The sequence below is a fragment of the Calidris pugnax genome, unplaced genomic scaffold, assembly GCF_001431845.1.
Source record: "Calidris pugnax isolate Ruff unplaced genomic scaffold, ASM143184v1 scaffold14, whole genome shotgun sequence".
Classification (NCBI taxonomy): Eukaryota; Metazoa; Chordata; class Aves; order Charadriiformes; family Scolopacidae; genus Calidris; species Calidris pugnax.
This window is the reverse complement of record NW_015090793.1, coordinates 8,986,973-9,005,758: the sequence shown is the minus strand read 5'-3', so window position 1 is coordinate 9,005,758 and position 18,786 is coordinate 8,986,973.

The window sequence follows — 18,786 nt, the reverse complement described above, 5'->3', positions numbered from 1 at the left end:
CTTGGCCCTGCCTCAGTTTCCCCTTCTTATGTTTCTTACTATCTGGTATCAAGACAATACAAATAACACCCACTCCTGGGGCGTCATTTATTATAAGGTCATTACAATTCAAATAAATCTGTATATTTCCATGTCTGCCAGGGCTGTCTGGCATGTCAACCATCTCTCCATTTGTGGGGATTTCATCTTGAGCAGTTTCATCTCGCCTTCCAGGCTAACCACTCTGCTTAAGGGCCTCTAAAACCACCCTGTGCTGGTGTTTTAGCTTGTTTCTAGGTTTCTATTAATCACAGTGTCTCTTCTATATTTGAAGGGTTCAGATGCATCACTTAACAGTGAGCTGAAATGTAGTAATTTACTGTGCTTGTGCTTTCACCCTGTTGCAACTGGGGAACCTTTTACAGATATTAAAACTGATTTATTCCCCTCGCTTTGGACTTAAGGGACAGCCAGTGTTAACCACAGCTCAGCTGACAGGCAGTGGTGCACCATGTCGAGGCTTAAATAAACTTCGCTGAAAATCATATTAAAAGTAGTGTGAGGGCCGTTATTATCCAAATGTGGAAAAAAAAAAAGAAAAGCAAAATCTCATCTGTTCCTCTTGCTCACCATCCATTCAGACCTCTTAATCCTTCATTACCCTCTTCTCACCTGCTCTGTGAGAACCTGCCAGCCTGTCAAGCCCTCCTCCTTGTTCCCAACCTATCCCCAACTCCTGACAGGTCCCTTCATCCTCATAGCCAGCCCCTGAACTGCCTCCTCCTCCTCACCCATTCATTCCTTATTCCTTCCCTTCTCCTAACCTCCCCACAACCATCCCTTCCTGTCATCAGTTCTTGACTTGGCTGATCCTCCAAACATGCTGCTCAAAGTCCTCCAAGTTTGCATTTTTGCTGCACGACAATCCCATTTTTGCCTAGATTTGAGACTCTTTGCCTCTCCTCTCCCTGCTGGCATACTCTCCCACTTGCCATCAACATTGTCCTCCCTGTGTTCACCTTCCTTCTCCTGGCCTTTCTCACAGAAGTCCTAGCTCTGGCAGGGTCATCAAATACTTAGTCCAGTGTCTCAACCAAAAACATCCAAAGAGACCTAGAAAACAAGAAAAGAGGATATTTCCAGGAAAAAAAAGGCAACCATAAGATGGCTTTACTTTATTCTAAAGACTCCAAGATCTCTTAGTTTTAACTGGTAAAGAATGGTTCTTTCAAATGGTCATTTAATGGGAGATTGGTTGGAAGACTGAAATTCAAAACCCAATCCAAATTCACAGAACTTCAGGAAGTCGAGATTTGTTATTGTAGGTTGGATCGGTGTTGTAAAAGTGCAGTCTAAACTCTGGCACTCAGACTCCAGTCCAGATTTCCCTACTTCTGTGCAGTTTCCGGTTTCAGTGTAGGGTCAGAGTAAAGTTATCCCTGGAGACAAGGTGAAAACACCTCCTTAGTTCTGAGTTGGGTTCACTCAGCTTCAGCTTCAGTTCCATCTCTGAGTTCGGTGCTTGGGGTAGAAAAGTATTAAAATTCTTCATTTTCTTTTTAGTCACTAGTGTTGCGTTTGTGTTAGAAGTCCATAATACTTAATCTTTCGTGTCCTCTTTTCCTGTGCCAAACCTTGAATATTAATGCAGACTGTATCACCTATGTGTTCTGTGGAGCTTGGGTGGTGGACCCAGAGCCAGCAGCTCTAACAAACCTGTGGGTAAATGCTGTTTGGATGTTTTGGAGGACAGGTGCCACCACATTCATCTCCAGAACCATGGACACAAATGTAGCCCTAGTACAAGTTCTACTGAATTTAGACTCCAGGTACTTATTTTCCTTTGCTCCATTTCTTAAATTCCACAGAGATAGTTGGTATTTCATAGAAAAAGCTCGAGCCATTCCCACCTCAGAGCTGTTTGTCCCTGGGTGGGTCAGCATGGCTGCTCCACAGCTGTAAAGCTTAGCCACATGGTAGTCAAAACCAGATCATGGTCACAGCCCTGAGTCCTCTGGGCAATAAAAGTGAGCTGGGGAGAGGAGATAAAAGTGAAGGTGTGATAGTCCGTCCAAGGGATCTGCTTACAGAGCTGGATAAAATTGTTCATTCAAAACATTCTTTTTGCCGAAAATGCCTTTAAAAAAAATTTAAAAAAATCTGTGGGAAATGTCCAATTTCAACAACAATTTTGGGGTTTTCATTGAGAAAAAAAACTTGAAAAATGTGCAGTTTTTTGGCAAAGGAAAGCTAAGAAGTTTGGCGAAAACCCAAAACAAAACCAAAACCCAGAAACCCCAAATTGTTTTGGTTTGTGGCCAAAATGTTTTCAGTTTTTGATTGCCAGAAACCAAACATTTTTCAGTTTTTGCTTTTTCAATGAAAACCCCCAAACTTCTGCAAAAAAATGTTAAGATAAGCTTTTGTTTTCACCAAATGTCTTTCATAGGAACAGAAACAATTTCTGGCTTTATGCTTTTCCTGTGTGGATGGATGCATGTGTTACTGTGGGATTGCGATGCCTCATTTGTGAGCTCCCTTTGCATGTCCACCTGAGCTGCAGCATTTTCTCTTCCTGGCTTAGTTCCACCAGCCCTGGCTGCCTGCCCATCGCTGGCTGTCCATGGGCAGGTTTGAGCATCCCCTGTAAAATACTTTGGACCTTCAGCTTCCAGAGATGTCAGTAGCATCTGAGGATGGCAAACACATTGCAGGAGTAGCTGGGCATCACACAGGATCAGGCCCTCAATGAGACTACCTTCATCTTGGCGGGGAAGTGTGGATTATGCAACACCTCTTGGCTTCTTAATTGTGATTTTCCAGCCTTGCTTCCCACCCACCGTGCCTGGGATTACACCTGTCTTAGTGTGCATGTTCCGCATTGCTATGTTCCAGCTTGGATAGACTCCCTTAAAAACAATTACTTCATGTGGCGGATCTAGTTAACACCCCTTCGCAGCTCTGATACTGCCTCTGACCCTGTAGATGCTAAGTGTTAGCACTTGTGCTCTAGTTGCTGTAATTCTCATTACCTCAGCATAGACAAGACCTGTTTACACCTTGAAAGCTTTAAAATCTTTTAGGAGCATCAGCTATGGTTTGACGGTGGTGGTGGTTGGTTTTTTTCCTTCCCAACGATTCTGAGTGCCCGTATCTGCCAATTACTTCACTGAAGCTATGTGAGATGGGGACCTGTGGAAGCTCAGCCAACTTTTTGCCCTTTACCACCCCGCTGAAGTCATCGCCAAATATAAAGCCAGGCCCTTGTCGATTTTCTTCTCGGTTTCAGATGTGAAGGTGACCAGCTGTTGACTGAGTGTTGCAGAGATCTTTGGAGAACAGTACACACTCAGCTTGGAGATGAAGGGCTAAATTCAGACCATTTGTGTTCTTGGCATGATGTTCGTCCTCATCGGCTCTGTGTTTGCTTTAGAAGTCAGACTAGCTGGCATGCCCCGGCTGCTGGCTAATGTGGATTAATTCTGACTCTCTTCAGGCTTCAAGGAAACAGATTGTGGAAGGGTTTTCATCGTAAGAGGAATTAAAGAAGCTAGCAAGGTATCTTAACCCGAATCACGTCACCAATGGCTTTCAATCAGGAAGGAGGACAGATGAGATTAACCTCAAAAACCCCTCGGCTTCCTTGCGGAGACTGTAAACCACGGTGCCAAGTGAGAGAGGAATGCAGGAAGAGGATCATTTTAATGTGGACATGTAAGGAACTGGACTTAGACCACCAAGCCCATTCCACATTGGCCACCGAACAGTCATCAGAGGGTGTTGACTTTTGACCACTACTGTTTTTGTTAACAGGGAAAATAAAACCATATGTTGCCTAAGTAGATGCACAAAACTTTTCTCCAAATCCCTACAGACAAACTGTCAGCAGCAAAAGTATTTACTTTGGTAATGCAGCTGGGCTTAATCCCAGCCCCATTGTGTTTGTGCATGCCTTTTCACCACTGAGCTCAATAACATGCTGTTTGCGAAGAGGGTGAATGAATGCATGCAGTATGATTTCGGTTATTAGGCCTATCGGTTACAGCCCGAGACAAAAGGCTGGAGTCAACAATGGTAGCACTACATAGGCACTGCTCATGCTTCAAGTTAGGCTAAATGGAAATCTTAGTCATCAGTCACGTCAACTAGCCATCAGCTTGAGGTAGGCCAGCGGGACTTGGCCCGGTGGCATGGATCCTCAGCTGGCTTAAATCAGCGTAAATCCAGTGTAGTCCAAGGAGCCACAGCTGAGGATTCTGGCGCCTACTGTCTATTTGTGAGTTTAGTGGTTGCTGAATACTTAATTTGCTGGGCTGCAGACTCCCACAGCTGAGCGACGGATGTACTCGCAGCCTGCTCCTTCCCATCTCAGAGGATAGCAAACCCTGGTGAGGTTCCTGGCTGGGACCTCTGCAGGTACCAGCCTTCATCTGAGGGTTGAGGTCCTGCATGACTGCACCTCCTCTCCTTTCTGCTGTCCTGGGGAAACTGGTGTCTCTGTGTTGAACAAGCTGGTTGACAATGCAAAGAGCCATAGTTGGGTGGAAAGGCTAGTCTATAGGAGTTGGGTCCTCATGTTAAGTAGATTTATAATTAGGAGGGTTTCAGGCAGTGAATTGGGGATGGTAATGGTAATGGTGAATGTACTACAGCTTTGACCTCAAGTTAAGTACTCTAAGATGAGGTCTCCAATTTATTTCTTCTATCTAGTCTGAATCTACCCTCTTTCAGTTTAAAACCATTACCCCTTGTCCTATCACTACAGGCCTTACTAAAATGTCTGTCCCCATCTTTCTTATATGTCCCTTTAAGTACTGAAAGGCTGCAATTAAGGTGTTCAGGGAGTTTTCTCTTCTCCAGACTGAAAACCCCAACTCTCTCAGTCTGTCTTCATAGGAGAGGAGTTCTGTCCCTCTGACCTGTGTGGCCCTCCTCTGGACCCACTCCAGCAGGTCCATGTCTTTCCTGTGCTGAGTGCTCCAGAGCTGGATGTAGTACTCCAGGTGGAGTCTCACCAGAGCAGAGTAGAGAGTTAGAATCACCTCCCTCGACCTGCTGCCAGCTCTTCTTTTGATACAGTGCAGGATGTGGTTGGCCTTCTGGGCTGCGAGCACACGTTGCCAGCTCATGTCCACCTTTTCATCCACCAGTAGCCCCAAGTCCTTCTCCACAGGACTGCTCTCAATCCCTTCATCCACCAATCTGTACTGATACCAGGTGCTGCCCCAACCCAGGTGCAGGAGCTGAATATAGATCCGAGTGCAGTGCCATAGGAAGATCTCCAAATTAAACAAACTTATCCATGTGCTAGTTTGGTAGGAACCCAGCCCAGAGCAGGAATATGTCTTTGCTTCAGGCTTTGCTGTGATAACAGGTTTCTTTTCTTGGATAAAACAGTTCTGACATTCACTTCCTTGAGCAGGAGACAAAGAACAAAAGTGACTGAACTGCCTCATGGGTGACAATGGGATGGGAGTAGAAAAAAATGGGTGAAAGTTCCATGGAAGGTGAGGAAAAAACTGACAGATTTGGAGTGAACAGAGGTTTTCTGTGCAAAGCATGGAGCCGAGCTGGTGCAGTGTTGGACGCTGTGTGTAATTTGAGGTAAAGGGGCAGGGGAACAGTAAGGTAGGGGACCATCTGTGGCCAGCGTTTGTGTGAGACATCTGAGATGGGAAAGCTCACAAGCAAACAGATTTGGTCCCTGATCTGGCTGGTTTGGATCTCCCCCAGGGTCTGCTTCAAACCTTCAACATTCATCATCTTCAAACACAGAGTTACCCTGCGTCTGGGTTTTGACATGGCCAAGTCCGGGGCAGAAAGACAAAGGCAGGCCTCCTGGCTGCTGTCACTGCAAACATCTGCAAGTGAGGATGAGCCCCACAGCAGCAGGTCCGTGCCTGGTGCTGACACTGTTTTGGTGGCAGTGCGGGCAGGACGTAGGTCCTCTCCCAGAGGCAGAGTGCTGTCAGCATGCCCCGGTCCCCATTGTGCTTAGGCTGGTGACAGGGCACGGTGCACACCCTCATTGCAAACTTACTGCTCTACAAAGTGAAAATCTGCTTCAATTTCAGTTTGGGAAGCAAGGAAAGTCCTCACCATCACCAGAAGAGCCGCAACATTTCAGTACATTTAAAATGGAGAGTCCTTTCTCACACAGCTGCAGTCCTTTCTTACACAGCTTCCCGTAAGAAGCCATTTTGGTGGACTCTCCTTGTGCTGGAAATACCACGTGGAGATGAATCTCTAGCAAATGGAGTTGTGCTTCAGGTCTGAGGAACCCTCACTGTGGTTTAGCTTAATGCAAATTAACTTTGGAAATAAGTGAGAAAAGGTAATTTTGGCTGCCAAGACTCCAAATTTCTCATTGTAAAGAAAATAAAAAGAACTTATTTCTCTCAGGGTAAAGGCTGCTAGAGAAACCAGACCTTCCCAGCTAAGAGAAGATCTGAGAATCTGAGGAGATCTGGAATTCTCTGGTGAGAATTCCATGAGGATGCAGCTTTTTGTTCTAATATTCTATGATAAATTTGAATGGATTGCTAATAGACCTATGCAAAACAAATCGTTTAGACCAGCAAACAAATCCATGACAAGAGAAGTGATTTAAAATATCCTTTGTAGAGCTGCGTAACAAAGGAAAACACCTGATAAAATTTAGGGATATTCCCTAAAATGCCCCTGTAAAACATGGGACATTTGTTTTAGTGCTTTTTGGCACCTTTTGCCTCACAATGTTGAAATGTATTACAGAGCCACCAATTATTTCTGTGACATCAAAACTTGGATAAGAAGAAGATGTATTTTGGGGCAATGGCAGAGCAAGACAAGAAGGTGATGGAGAGAAACATCACAACAAGGGTGATGCAGAGAAATTAAACCAGAGAGAAAGCCCAGCACCTTTGGCATGGTCTGGCATCAGACACTCTCAGCATCACAAAGCTATGGCTATATCAGAGTGTGGCCATCAGCAATATAATCTGGTTAAAACACCAACACTAGGTGTGCTGGGAGCTGCAGGAGAGAGAGACCTGTCCTATCCTGTCCTGGGGAGGCTGTACGTGGGCTGATGGGGGCAGTGAGGCGAGGGCAGGGCTGGGAGGCTCTGAGGAAGAAACGTTGAAGTTGAAGACAATGAAGCAACCGCTAAAAAACATCCATGGAAAAAAGCTGATATTTTTTCTGGTTTTATGGGGAGTGGCAAATGACTTTTTTGTGGAAGAATTTCAGCTTTCAGCAGAGAAAATAATCCTTTTGATATTTTTCCCCAAAACAATTTTCCCACTTTTTATTTTTCTTTTAGGCTGGCGATTGTTGTTGCCACTGAATCTTAAGTTTTTATTTGAAATTTCCTATGAGGTGGGAGATTGACAATTAGTCCAAATAACTCCTTCTATATAAAAATCCTAAACCTCTCAACATTGCCCTCATCCTGCTCCTTCTAGTCATCCGGGAGACAGTCCCCTATTTAAGGGGGAGAGCTTTGCTCTCCTTGAGCAAAGCTGCTTTAAGGGAATCCCAATGCTCCTCAGCCCCAAATGTTTTCCTGCTGTTGCTTGGCAGTTTGTTGTCCCGCTGCTGTGCCAAAAGACTTGCTCATGGGTCATGCTGCACATGGGGTCCCTGCATGTTTTTAAATCTCAATTCATTTATTTACACCCTTGACCCCAAGTGTTTTCTTTCACTGACTGGGTTTATTGATGTTTGCACGGGTCCAAACGAGGAGGACATTCAGAGACCTCTTTAGCTGGCTTTGCCTCTGGAAAAATGTCACGCGGAAGATGTGAGGGGAGTGTTTTCTGACCAGTGCCATGTGTTATTGAAGCGATCATCTCTTTGAGATCGGTCCCCGGTGGAACTTCTCTGCTGACCTCAGCGCTGCGTCTTCATGTGCCAATTACCTCTGGGTAATTAAGGTCTAAGCAGCACACTACAGGGTAGGTATTGTGTGGTGTGCAGTATCGCTGAGGAAGATAGGAACACAAGCACTCCCTGAACAGTCATGGGTTAGCTAATGCCATTTTAAAGGCTTCCTATGTCTTTGCTTGGCTCTGGTGACCCAAGAAGGCTGCTGCAGGAGAGAGGGCTGAACCGCAGGAAAATTATAAGTGAGTTAAAATGTTCATGGCCTCCTGAAGCCAGCTAGGATGCTATTTAAAGGAATGTATTATTCCCTTCTGTATCTTCTGGCCTGCACAGGGAGCTTTCATTAGAGCAGCTGGCAGAGAGAGAGAGATAGTGCCTTGGAGAGCTCACGCGGCTTTCCACAACATCTCGGCTTGAAAGAGCCTTTGACTGTGCATCTTGCAAAATGTTTTCTCTGAGACGTCAAAATATACATCAGTCAAACCGAAGGAGTCTGGGATGTATTACGTGCACGTTGGTGCACCGTTACCAGTAGAGCTGTAGCCATGCAGGGGAGGGTCACAACAGGCATTCCCCGAAGCTCCACAAAGGCACTGTGGTCCTCAGGGGGTTTCTGAGGTCCTGGGGGGCACCTCCACCTTTGTTGTGGTGGGGACAAACCTCAAACCCAAGGAGAGGTTCCCTCCAGGGGGGACAAATTTTTCAAAACCCACTGGGTTTGAAAGCAACCAGGCAATTTTTTGCTACCCCATCTGTCAAAGAAGGGTAGGTCTCTTGGCTTTCTTTTCCAAAGTGTGAGATCACATACGTTGAGCCTCCCAGGAGAGGATGGGAGGGTCCACAGGCAGGGACAGAGGGTCATGTGTCATAGCACGCAGTTACATCCTCCATGGGATGGATGGAAGCCCTGGGAGGTGATGTAGCTTCCAGACCCAATGTGGTCCTTCTCTGCCCCAGAAAATATGGTTTGTGGATGGGAGGTCAGCTTGTCTCACTGTGTCTGACCTGTGAAGTTGAGGAGTGGGAGACTGACTGTTACACAGTTTTGCAAATGTGCCAGGAAGTGTTGTGATGTGGTACTCAAGTGGTAGGAGCCGATTGTGTGTGTCCAATGCCCAGCGAACAACAACATCCGAATTTTCCTAAGGAAAATACACCACAAAGCAAACTCTGATAACACCAGGATGGACGGGCAGGGAAGCTGCTTTCAGTAAAAAAAAATGTCTCTGGAGCCTGTTGAAAGCTGCTCTTGGCGTCCGCGTTGTCAGAAAACATCCAACTGTGGCCTCCAGCATGGCCAGAGGGTGTCCTTCAGAGCATGTGGGATCTCATGCTCTTGGCCAGGCTCGGTGGCTTGCTGTGCTGCTGGAGCCCTCCCCACGGTGCCAGGCTGACGGCTCGGACGGTGCCAGCCATGTCCCCTGGGCAGCCCGGGGAGCAGGTTCCTCCCGAGCCTAAGGGGAATGCAGGCATAGTGTTTCCATGAGTAAGCCTCGCTTGCAGGGGCGCATGTTTGCAGGATGAGGCCATGGAGCGAATTCGTGAGCTCCCAGCCCCTTGTGGAGCCGGCGAGGTACACGTGGTGTGGAGCCGGGCAAAAGCACGCTCGAGAGCTTTTAATTTCACGCTTCCTGAGCAAGCACACTTTTCTCCATAAGAGCTGCAAGGCTCTTGGTGGTTTTATTTCTGTATTAAATTTAGCGTTTCTTTAAAAGTAGAAAAGGCTGAAAACGGGGGTGGTACAAAGCTGGGGCTGATTTGCTTGTGGTCTGGGGCAAGGGGCACCTCTCTAGTTTGCGCTTACGGTGTGCATAATACGGTGTGGTCCTGCCCTGTACATCTGAGACAGTCCATGTCACTAATCATCCCAAAATGCACATTGCAAACATCTTGCTCAGGTTGAGCTGTGGCCCTTCCCTTCGAAGCACAGAGGATAACAGATGAGGTGTGAGGCAGGGGGGTGTTAGGGGTCCCCAGGCAAGGTCGGCGAGGGTTACTACATCCAAACAGCGGGTCCCTGTTCAGGTCCTGATTGCAGTCCCATGTCATGTTAACACCATAGCACTGGAGCTGATATGCTCCCACAAGGGCTAATTAGACTTGAGTTTGGATGATGCTGATGTGACCAGACCATTTCCAGATCTGAGCCCACCCCTGGGATGTGTGCATCACACTCCGTGTTGCTGTGCTCCCAGAAGTGCACAGAAAGACATTTCTCACCGCTTAGTGAAGCAGAAAGAAAGATTGTAGTGAATGTACCAAAAACTGCTGGGTTTGCTTCACGTAAATATAAAACTGTTCTTTTTCCTTTCCTCTAACTCACTCTTTGCTCTATATCCCTGAGCACCCTGGATCTGCAAATCCTTACCAGGTTTCCAGTCCTTACCTGGTTTCTAATCCTTTAAACCCATTTTCCCCCATCTACTAGATAGCACATGGAAAACTTTGAGTTCACGGTCATGCTCCCTGCACGGATGTGAGTGCAGTCCAAGCAAATAAATCCTGAGTGCAAGCATTCATACATGAAGAACTTCACACTCAGAAACATGACCACACTAAATTGCTGCCAGAGTTTTAAAGGCAGCTTTTGAAAATATTGGCCCCGCATCTTGCATTTCTGGAGCAAATGGTTTGATTCATTAGGGAAACATCATCTAAGTGCACATAGGACTGCATCCTGGGGATGCAGGGAGGAAAGAGGCTGGGATGAAGACAGCTCTCTGCTTGTACATAAACACACCCTGGGCTGATTAGCTACCAGAGGAAATCTTTATGATTTCTGCCTTTATTTTTCATGTCTCTGTAATTACAAAGACTTGATATAGAAGAGTATCTTTCAAGTATATAAGGCATATGCTCCCCAGAAACATTTAGCAGCAATGTTTTTGGCTCCTGTAACTAATACTAGCAGAAGATTCAATTTCCTGACCGTCAGCATCAGTTTTTATTAAGAATGAACATTTTCCCTTTATTTTTCCCCCAACTCCCAAAGTATTATTGATAGTTGATTATTACTATTTTATGTGAGGTCATCACAATTAGTTTTGAACTGTAGACTTTCAAAGGTGCAGTCTGTAAAACTCAGGACAGTGTTGGAATGCATAGGTAGAATATGCCTATAAAAAACACTGAGGCTATGAACTCCATCAAGGAGAAGTCAGGAGATTTCAGAATGAAGGTTTTATCTTCTATCTTCATTTAGCTCTAACAAGCCTGTATCTGATGAAGGTCTTGAGACCATCATACAGTATTTTTGTGCATGACCCTCTCCATTCAGCTCACTGAAGAGGCATCACTCTGGCAAGGAGCACCCACTCAATATTTTGTCCGCACTGTGGTTCCTCCAACGTGTGTGCTACTGGTGAGGTGGGGTTCTCAGTCCATCTCGGCTGTCCCCACATCAGCCTGGGCCCTGCTCACCTGTGGTCCCAGTCTCTTCTGCTGGCTCCTCAATCAGGAGCTCAAGCCTGTGCGTGGGTCTTGCCAGCTTGTCTCACTTTCAGTGTTCTCAGGCTCCTTCCAAAAAAGCCTCCTATGCTTTCCTCCACACAGCAACCCCAGTAGTGATTTATAGTGTAATTCATGACTTATACACTATTTTAATGTGTATCATGGAAGGGCATAGATCAATGAGATCTTCTGCTTCATTGCAAAGATCCCTATACTTAAGCCCATGTTTTACACATACGGGGGGTGGAGGGACCAGCCCTAACACCTCTTCTAGTGCAATGTGCTAAATGAGAGGGAACATGCTTATAGGGATGGGAACTTAATTTTAATATCTACCAATATTTGAAGCTACGTGATCTTTCACTGCACAAAACCCACCCCTGACACTGGGTTACTGGGGCACCAAACCAGTTGCTTTTGCTTAATCCTGTGAGAAGTCCCATGAACTTCAGGAAAATCAAGCACATGCATGGATGCCCCCAGATCAGACTTGTCATTTTGATACTGATATTAAAGCCCACAGATGTTGTGGGGTGTTGTGGGTTAAAACTTTAAAAAGAGTGTCTTGGGCAAGTTATTCTACATGTAATTTAGGGTTAAATTTTATCCTCCCCCAGCCCTTACCTTTTACCACACATTTTGTTTCAATCAGGATTTGCTTGGATTCACCTGGTTATACCTGAGGGCAGAGTTTGTCCTTCTCTTTGTTGCTAAGTTTAGTAACACTTAAAGTGAAAAGATGTTAGGATCCTTGAAGGAAAAAGTACAACTAATAACAGTAAAATTCTATTACCAAACATCTACCAATGACAAAGTGTTGTGGAAAACATTTTGATCTCAACAAAACGCTTAGTTCTACACAAAATGAAATATTGTCTGATATCTTGGGCTTTTCATAAGCAAGTGGAAACAAATGTAATTATGATAGGCAGAAAGGAAAAATCAATATTTTGCTTTGAAAATTAGCCATTTCTGGATTGTTTTTTCTGGCTGAGACAGTCTGACAACATTTTATGAAATATTTTGATCTGCTTGAAATTGTCTGTCTTTCTCCCTCTCGCTTTTTTTTTAAACCAAAATGATGTATTTCTGGTTAAAATTTTTTTACTGTAGCCAGAAAGGGAAACTGTTCTGTCAAGGGTATTGTAAAAAGCCCTGTGTTTCATTGGCTTTTAATGGAACCTTAATAGAAGTTGGCAGCGTAGATGACGAAGCTGGAAGGCTGCAGTGAAATTAAAATAATCAGAAGTTGTTCTGAGGTTCCTGACCATGAGAAAGTCCTCAAAGCCCCTAACTACTCACTCAGCCATAAAAATGGCTGATCTCATTTCTTCCCATCACGTCCCATCCTTGGGAGAAACACTCATGACTGCGGGAAGCCTCATGGGGGACCATGCTGTTGCTATTGATTTTAGATGGAAGATGTGCAGATACTGCAGTGAGAAGGGCAAGGATTGGCTTCACCAAAAAAAACAAAGTGCTTTGAAATCTGGAAAAGCTCTTGGATCTGGGAAAGAGAGGATAAATTTTAATCAATGTCAATGTTTCCAGACGATTTGGAAAAGCCTGACTATGCATTAAGCTGTAATGACCTCTGGCAGACTTTTAATCTAGATTCAAGTGTTATACCTTTATTTTTTAATGAAGAGGATGGCTTCTAAATCCTTTGAAACAGTTGCATCTGAATGAGTTTGTGCTACTTGGGGCTTACATTGGACCAACTGGTGGTTCCTCGGATTTTTGCCAGAACATCATTGTTGAAATGAGAGTTAGAACAAATGTTCCCCAGGAATAACACTACCTGGACTGCTACTTCTCTTGCTCCCCTGCATGGGTTATTTCCCCCCCTAACATACCTGCATGCTCTTTCTTTTTGCCCATCACTACTGCTATATATTCAGACGGCTTTTGGCTTTCCGTCTATCAGTTTCTACTGCAGAGCCTTTAATAATGGTTATTTCCTGGTAGTGAATGCTCAACTTGGTCTAGGGGGACCTGTTTGTAGCATAGTTTTCTGTAATTACCCAAAAATTTACACAGCAATTCCAGGCCTATTATATGGGGCATAGTATGTAATTACAGGCATAACATATTAGGTCCTAATAACAGCAAATATATCATTACACAAATCATTCATGTTACTGTGCTGATATTTTTATATGGGGTAAGAGAATACAATTACTAATAATTACAATACACATCTTACAGCTGCAGTGTAACTGGTGCCAGTGTGACATATAGCAGGGCAGGGGCAGGAATAAGGAAACTCTCTGTGAAATATGGTGGACTTTGAGGAATACTACATCCAAAAACCAAGGTGGAAACCTTCTCTGTGTAGTTTTGTGTGTGTGCATGTGCATATGTACACGTATATAATTGTATTAATCAAAGCAGCCATCAAGAAGGGGGGAATTCACATTGTCTCACTTAGATGATGGGTCTCCTAGTTAGGGGGGCAGATGGTTCTCCAGGCCCCAGGGCTGTAGAGGGAGGGAATAAATCCTATAAATGCAGCAGCAAGCAGAGTTGGGCCAGCAGGTCACCAGGTGAACTGTGCAAATAGTGTCTCTCACTTTCCAGTTTGGAAGAACTGGGCTCGGACCAAGATTTGTAATAAAAGTGCTTTGAGGCACTTTAAACCTTCCCTGAAAGGCGACCAATGATCCCTGCCAAATGTAGGTAGCTTGTAGGCAAAATGTGTTAGTGCTGGCATCCGTCAGGTAGTGCCAGGTGTGGTGGGGATTAATGACACAGGAGCAGTGGAAGGCCAGTCCTGACCTTTGCATGCAGCTTTATGAGTGATTTGGGTTGATGTAAATGGGTTTATGAGTGGTTTGGGTTGATGCACGTTGGTTAATGGGTTGATTTAGGCACTGCCGTCCTGGCACTCCAAGGTGCATTCTCTCAGCCCTAGGCATGGAGGGCAGGTAGGAGGGCAGATGCAACAGGGACTTTCTTTTCCCTACACCACTACATCACTAAGTTCAGGTGGTGACTTCTGTTTCAACATCTACCTATTTATATCTGCTGCATGGTTTAGGATGAAATTTGTTTCCTTTGCTGGCAGGTTAACCTCCTTTCTGGGCTCTGTCTGCAGCATCCCAGCAGCACTTTCTACAGCACTAACTTACAATGTCAAGCCTCCTTTCTCCACAGCAACAGGATAAGGGTCAACCACCCTCATCCAGGTTAATGGGAATTTTGTTTACCTTTCCAGAGCACCTCAAACTGACAATATGAGGAGAAAACCACATGGATTAGAGTCTCCCCTGAGGCATATCCTAAGGGGCATGTGGTTGGGAGGTATTGACAGGACTTGGCTTGCACTTGGCCACCTTGGTTTGGGTAGAGGTCTTTGCTTTGCCTGTGCCATCCTGTTTCAGTATGGAAATACCCCAATTAGAGCAGGGATGATGAACAGGAATCATGGGGGCCACCACCAGCCATTTTACGTGGCCATGGAAATACTGAAGGGCCAGCCCGAGCAGGACTATTTCGGTTCATGTAGGACACTGGGAGATGGAGGTGAGGTGCTCACCTGAGCCTGGCGAGAGTTGTCATGCAAATGTGGTTGCATTTGTCTACAAAGAGACACTTCCAATAAAAAGGGCCAGCATGAGTTTTCATCAGGATAAAGCCAAAATAATACCACCACTCTCAGTGGAGACAAACAGCAGAGCATGAGCCACCTCACAGTAGAAAATATGCAAGCATGATGGCCAGGGCTTCCTCATCCCAGGTTGATGCAGTCCTTTGGGGTCCATCCCGTCTTGCATTTTGCCTGGGCTTGGTCTGGTCATGGCTGGAATTCAAACTGGGGCATCACCACCGTGGGGTTCTCTGCCTGGAGGAGGCTGGTCATTCATGCAGGGGCTCTGCACTGATTGCTCGCCCCATGCTTTATCTCCTTGATGCTTAATGAGCCTGAGAGAAGCGGGAACTGGTGATTGACATGAAGGGGACAGGGATGTTTTCAGAGGCCCAGGCACCTAGTGAGCTGTGTCCTTTTGCAGTGTGTCTGTCTCGTGGTGTTCTCACGCTCAGTGTTCAAGGGTAGAAATGGTAGGAAAGGTCCTACTGCTCCTCTGCTGCTCCCCAGCAGAAAACCCTTGACAGAAAGAAGAATCTGGCTCTACGGGACAGATTATTACACATGGTATTTTTGAATCTTTGTAGACAGCCTTTCAACCCCTGGCAACTTAAGCTGATATAAAGCCTGGCTTGAAGATGTTTGGATTTAGAGGTGTCTGTGCAGGGCAGGGCTGCTCATGCAAGAAGGACTTGCAAGGACATTTATTTAACAAGCAGGTAGATGGTGACTGCTGCTGTGAATCCTGAGCAATACTTCGAAGAAATCTGGCAGTTATTGTCATGTTCATAAGATGATCCTCACCTTGGTCCTCATCTTTGGTATCTCCTTGGCTGCTAAATTCCCTCAGCAATTTTTAGGTCAGAAATAGGAGGAAATGCTAATGACCTTCACCTACTGCAGCTGGCATCCGAGCAGTGGGTGTGGTGTGTGCATTAATGGGATGCAGTGTTTTTGTCCAGGCGACATTACTGGTTTGGTGTGTGACTTCTGCTTTAATGTGGCATTCAGCGTCTGGGAAAAACACAAAGAAATCTCACTGTCCTCTCAGCATCCCCTTTGCCTAATGAACATCATCTCCCCTCTGTCCCATGGTGGGCCATGGTTAGCCAAGTTCCTGCAAATCGGCCTACGTGGGGCTGCATTACAAGTGCTCCTGTGTCCTCCCATCCAAGAGCTGGAGCTGGCGGCCAGTGCCAACTGGGAGCAAAGGCTTTGGCTCCGTTGACCCCGGGGAGGTGACAGCACGAGGGCTGTCTTGCTTTTCCAGCATGACAACAAACATCATTACCTTGTTTTCGGCAGAGGAGAGCGATCGCTCGGCATGTTTGCTGGGGAGGAGTGAAGCAAGGTCAGTGCCGTACCTCAGCCGACCCCGTCTGCGAGCCTGGCCAAGAAAGCAGAGTGTCACCTCTGCTACGGTGTTCAAATTCATGTTTGCCACCTTTTGGTAAAAATTTACCCTTGTTATTGTCAGAGTTGTTTGGTGGAGGTGGGCTGGGCAGCACGGGGCAGTGGTAGGGATGCCACTCCTCTCACCTCCCCTGACCTCCTGTTGGGATGCAAAAGCATTCACACAGCCTCTTGCAGAGGCTTGTTCACTTAAACCAAGGAAAACATATATATATATATACACATATATATATATTTTAAGGGCTATCCGGCCTGCATTTACTGGAAGGCAGTGGTAGGGTGGGAATAGCAGCGAATGTTTAAGAAAAGTGAATTTAGGAATTTGTAAACGAAGCAACTTGATCCCAAGGGTTAATGTTTCCCTAATCAGGGGGACAAACAATATTGCATAACCTGAAGCTCCAATCGCAACCTGATGATGCTGCCCTGCTTGTGATTTACGTATTTGTAGCAAATTCCTTATCTATCAACAGGAATTGAAAGCAAAAAAAAAAAAAAAAAGGTAAATAAAGACTAACAGCAGTATTGTATTCCTTACTCTCCCTGCAGACCTTCCCTTACTGATAATTATTAACTCTCACAAACTGAGAGCCACTGCAGAACTCGTGAGTAAAATACGATAGTGTTTCTGAAGTAAAACATGCTTGGTGAACTTTGGACGCTGCTCAAAGACAGAAATGCCCACAGCATTTCCCTGGCTCCTGGCTATATGGTGCAGCCGGAGTGGGGACAACCCCAAGTTGTCCCCATCAGTCTTGCTCAAAACTCAGATAGGAGAATTGCAGCATGGCCTCATACAAAACCTGCAGTTCCCCTCACTTGCTGGTTCTTGAAAGCAAACACACTTTAAACTCAACCCTTTGACATGGGTGCTGTGGTCCGTGATCTCACCCCTCTCCCTGTTATAAGATAAGAAGATGTCCTTAATTTATGTAGCAAAAGACAGGGTTAAAAACTGTGCTTTAATAAAGGAATACAAATGGCAATCTAAAAATGTATTTTATTAGGCTGCTAATAATGACCAGCGGTGATGGTGGTGGGGTGAGCAGCATAGTGAGCTCGTGGGAGGGGGCCTGGACACAGTTGTCCCCCTCGTGTCCCAGAAATTGGGTAGAAGACATCTCAAGCACCCTCACTGGGAGCTCGGCCATCCTTGCCTGGGCCAGGAGACTTGGCAGCGAGCAGACCGTCGCTGCACAGCCTGGTTTTCCCCAAAACCCAGACCCTGCTCCCATGAGCTCAGGTTTTGCAAACAGGCTCCCCAGCTCGGCGTTCATCCGCCAGTTGCTCAGCTTGGGAAATAAACGGGCAGGCACTGAGGAGTTCAAGTTTTGTATTCACGTCAGTAAAACAGAGACTATTCCTCTCCCGTCCCCTCCCCTGCCCACCCCAGCGCCCGGCAATGCCCAGCCGGATTCAGACCAGGGTTGAGCTGGACACCCAAGAACCTGATCTACGCTGATGTAGCCAGGATGTGAATCTGGCCTCACAAATAACCTTTCCCCTTGAGTGGGAAACAAAATATGTTAATCTGCTTGGTTTGGAAACCCTTTTTTTTTCTTTTACTTGAACACAGAGCTCTGTCCCCTCATCATTAGCAGATGTCCTGCATACAAACTGCATTACCTATAAAGTCTGCTTACTCCAAGCAAATGTTTCTCAATCTTTTTTTTTTTTTTTTTTTTTACTTCAATTTGAAGTGAAAGGTACAGTATAGGATTCAAATGCTTTTGCATTACATGGGTTTCTGACCACCTGAAAAACCCCACAGAAACGACGACTTCACACACCTGAAACGCCTGCTGAATCCTTTTGCTGCATTTCATTCTGCCTGGCTCAACTTCCTTTTGATTTCCTTCTTTTTTTTTTGGCTTTACATGGCACTTAGCTTTTGCTTATTTAATTTTATTTATTTAATAATAATTAAAAAAAAATCATAGCTCCTGTTTCAGCTCTCACTTCGTGTCAGTATTCTACCCTGTGGATGAGTTGCACAGGCAGGAACGTCAGGAAATTGCCCAAAAGGCAGAGCTAGGGAGTAGCTCAAAGAAAGATGCAAACCTGAATGCCGAAGCACGATTTGTGTTGTCCCAGCTCTTGCCCGCACTGAACACTGGCTCCAGGGCTGCAGGCAGAGAAGTGCGGGCAGGAGAAATAAGAGGCGACTCACAGAAGGATTCAGAAATTCGGATTTGTCACCGACAGCTGGCTGGCCGGCTTGCCACCATCTGAATGGCACCTCTGATTTTTCTTTGGCTCAAAGATTTAACGTTAAGGCAAAAATAAGACACAGTGTAGAAGCTCCATCAAATCTTTGGCACAACAGCAACAACAACAACAAAAAATTACTGTACACATGAGCTGAGAGGATAACATTTCCCAGTTAAGCAAAGGGAAAAGTGCTAAATAAATTGCACGTACTAAAAGGTGGCTGGCTTAACAACAATAAGAAGCATCCCTGTCCTTTTTTTTTTTTTTTTTTTTTTTTT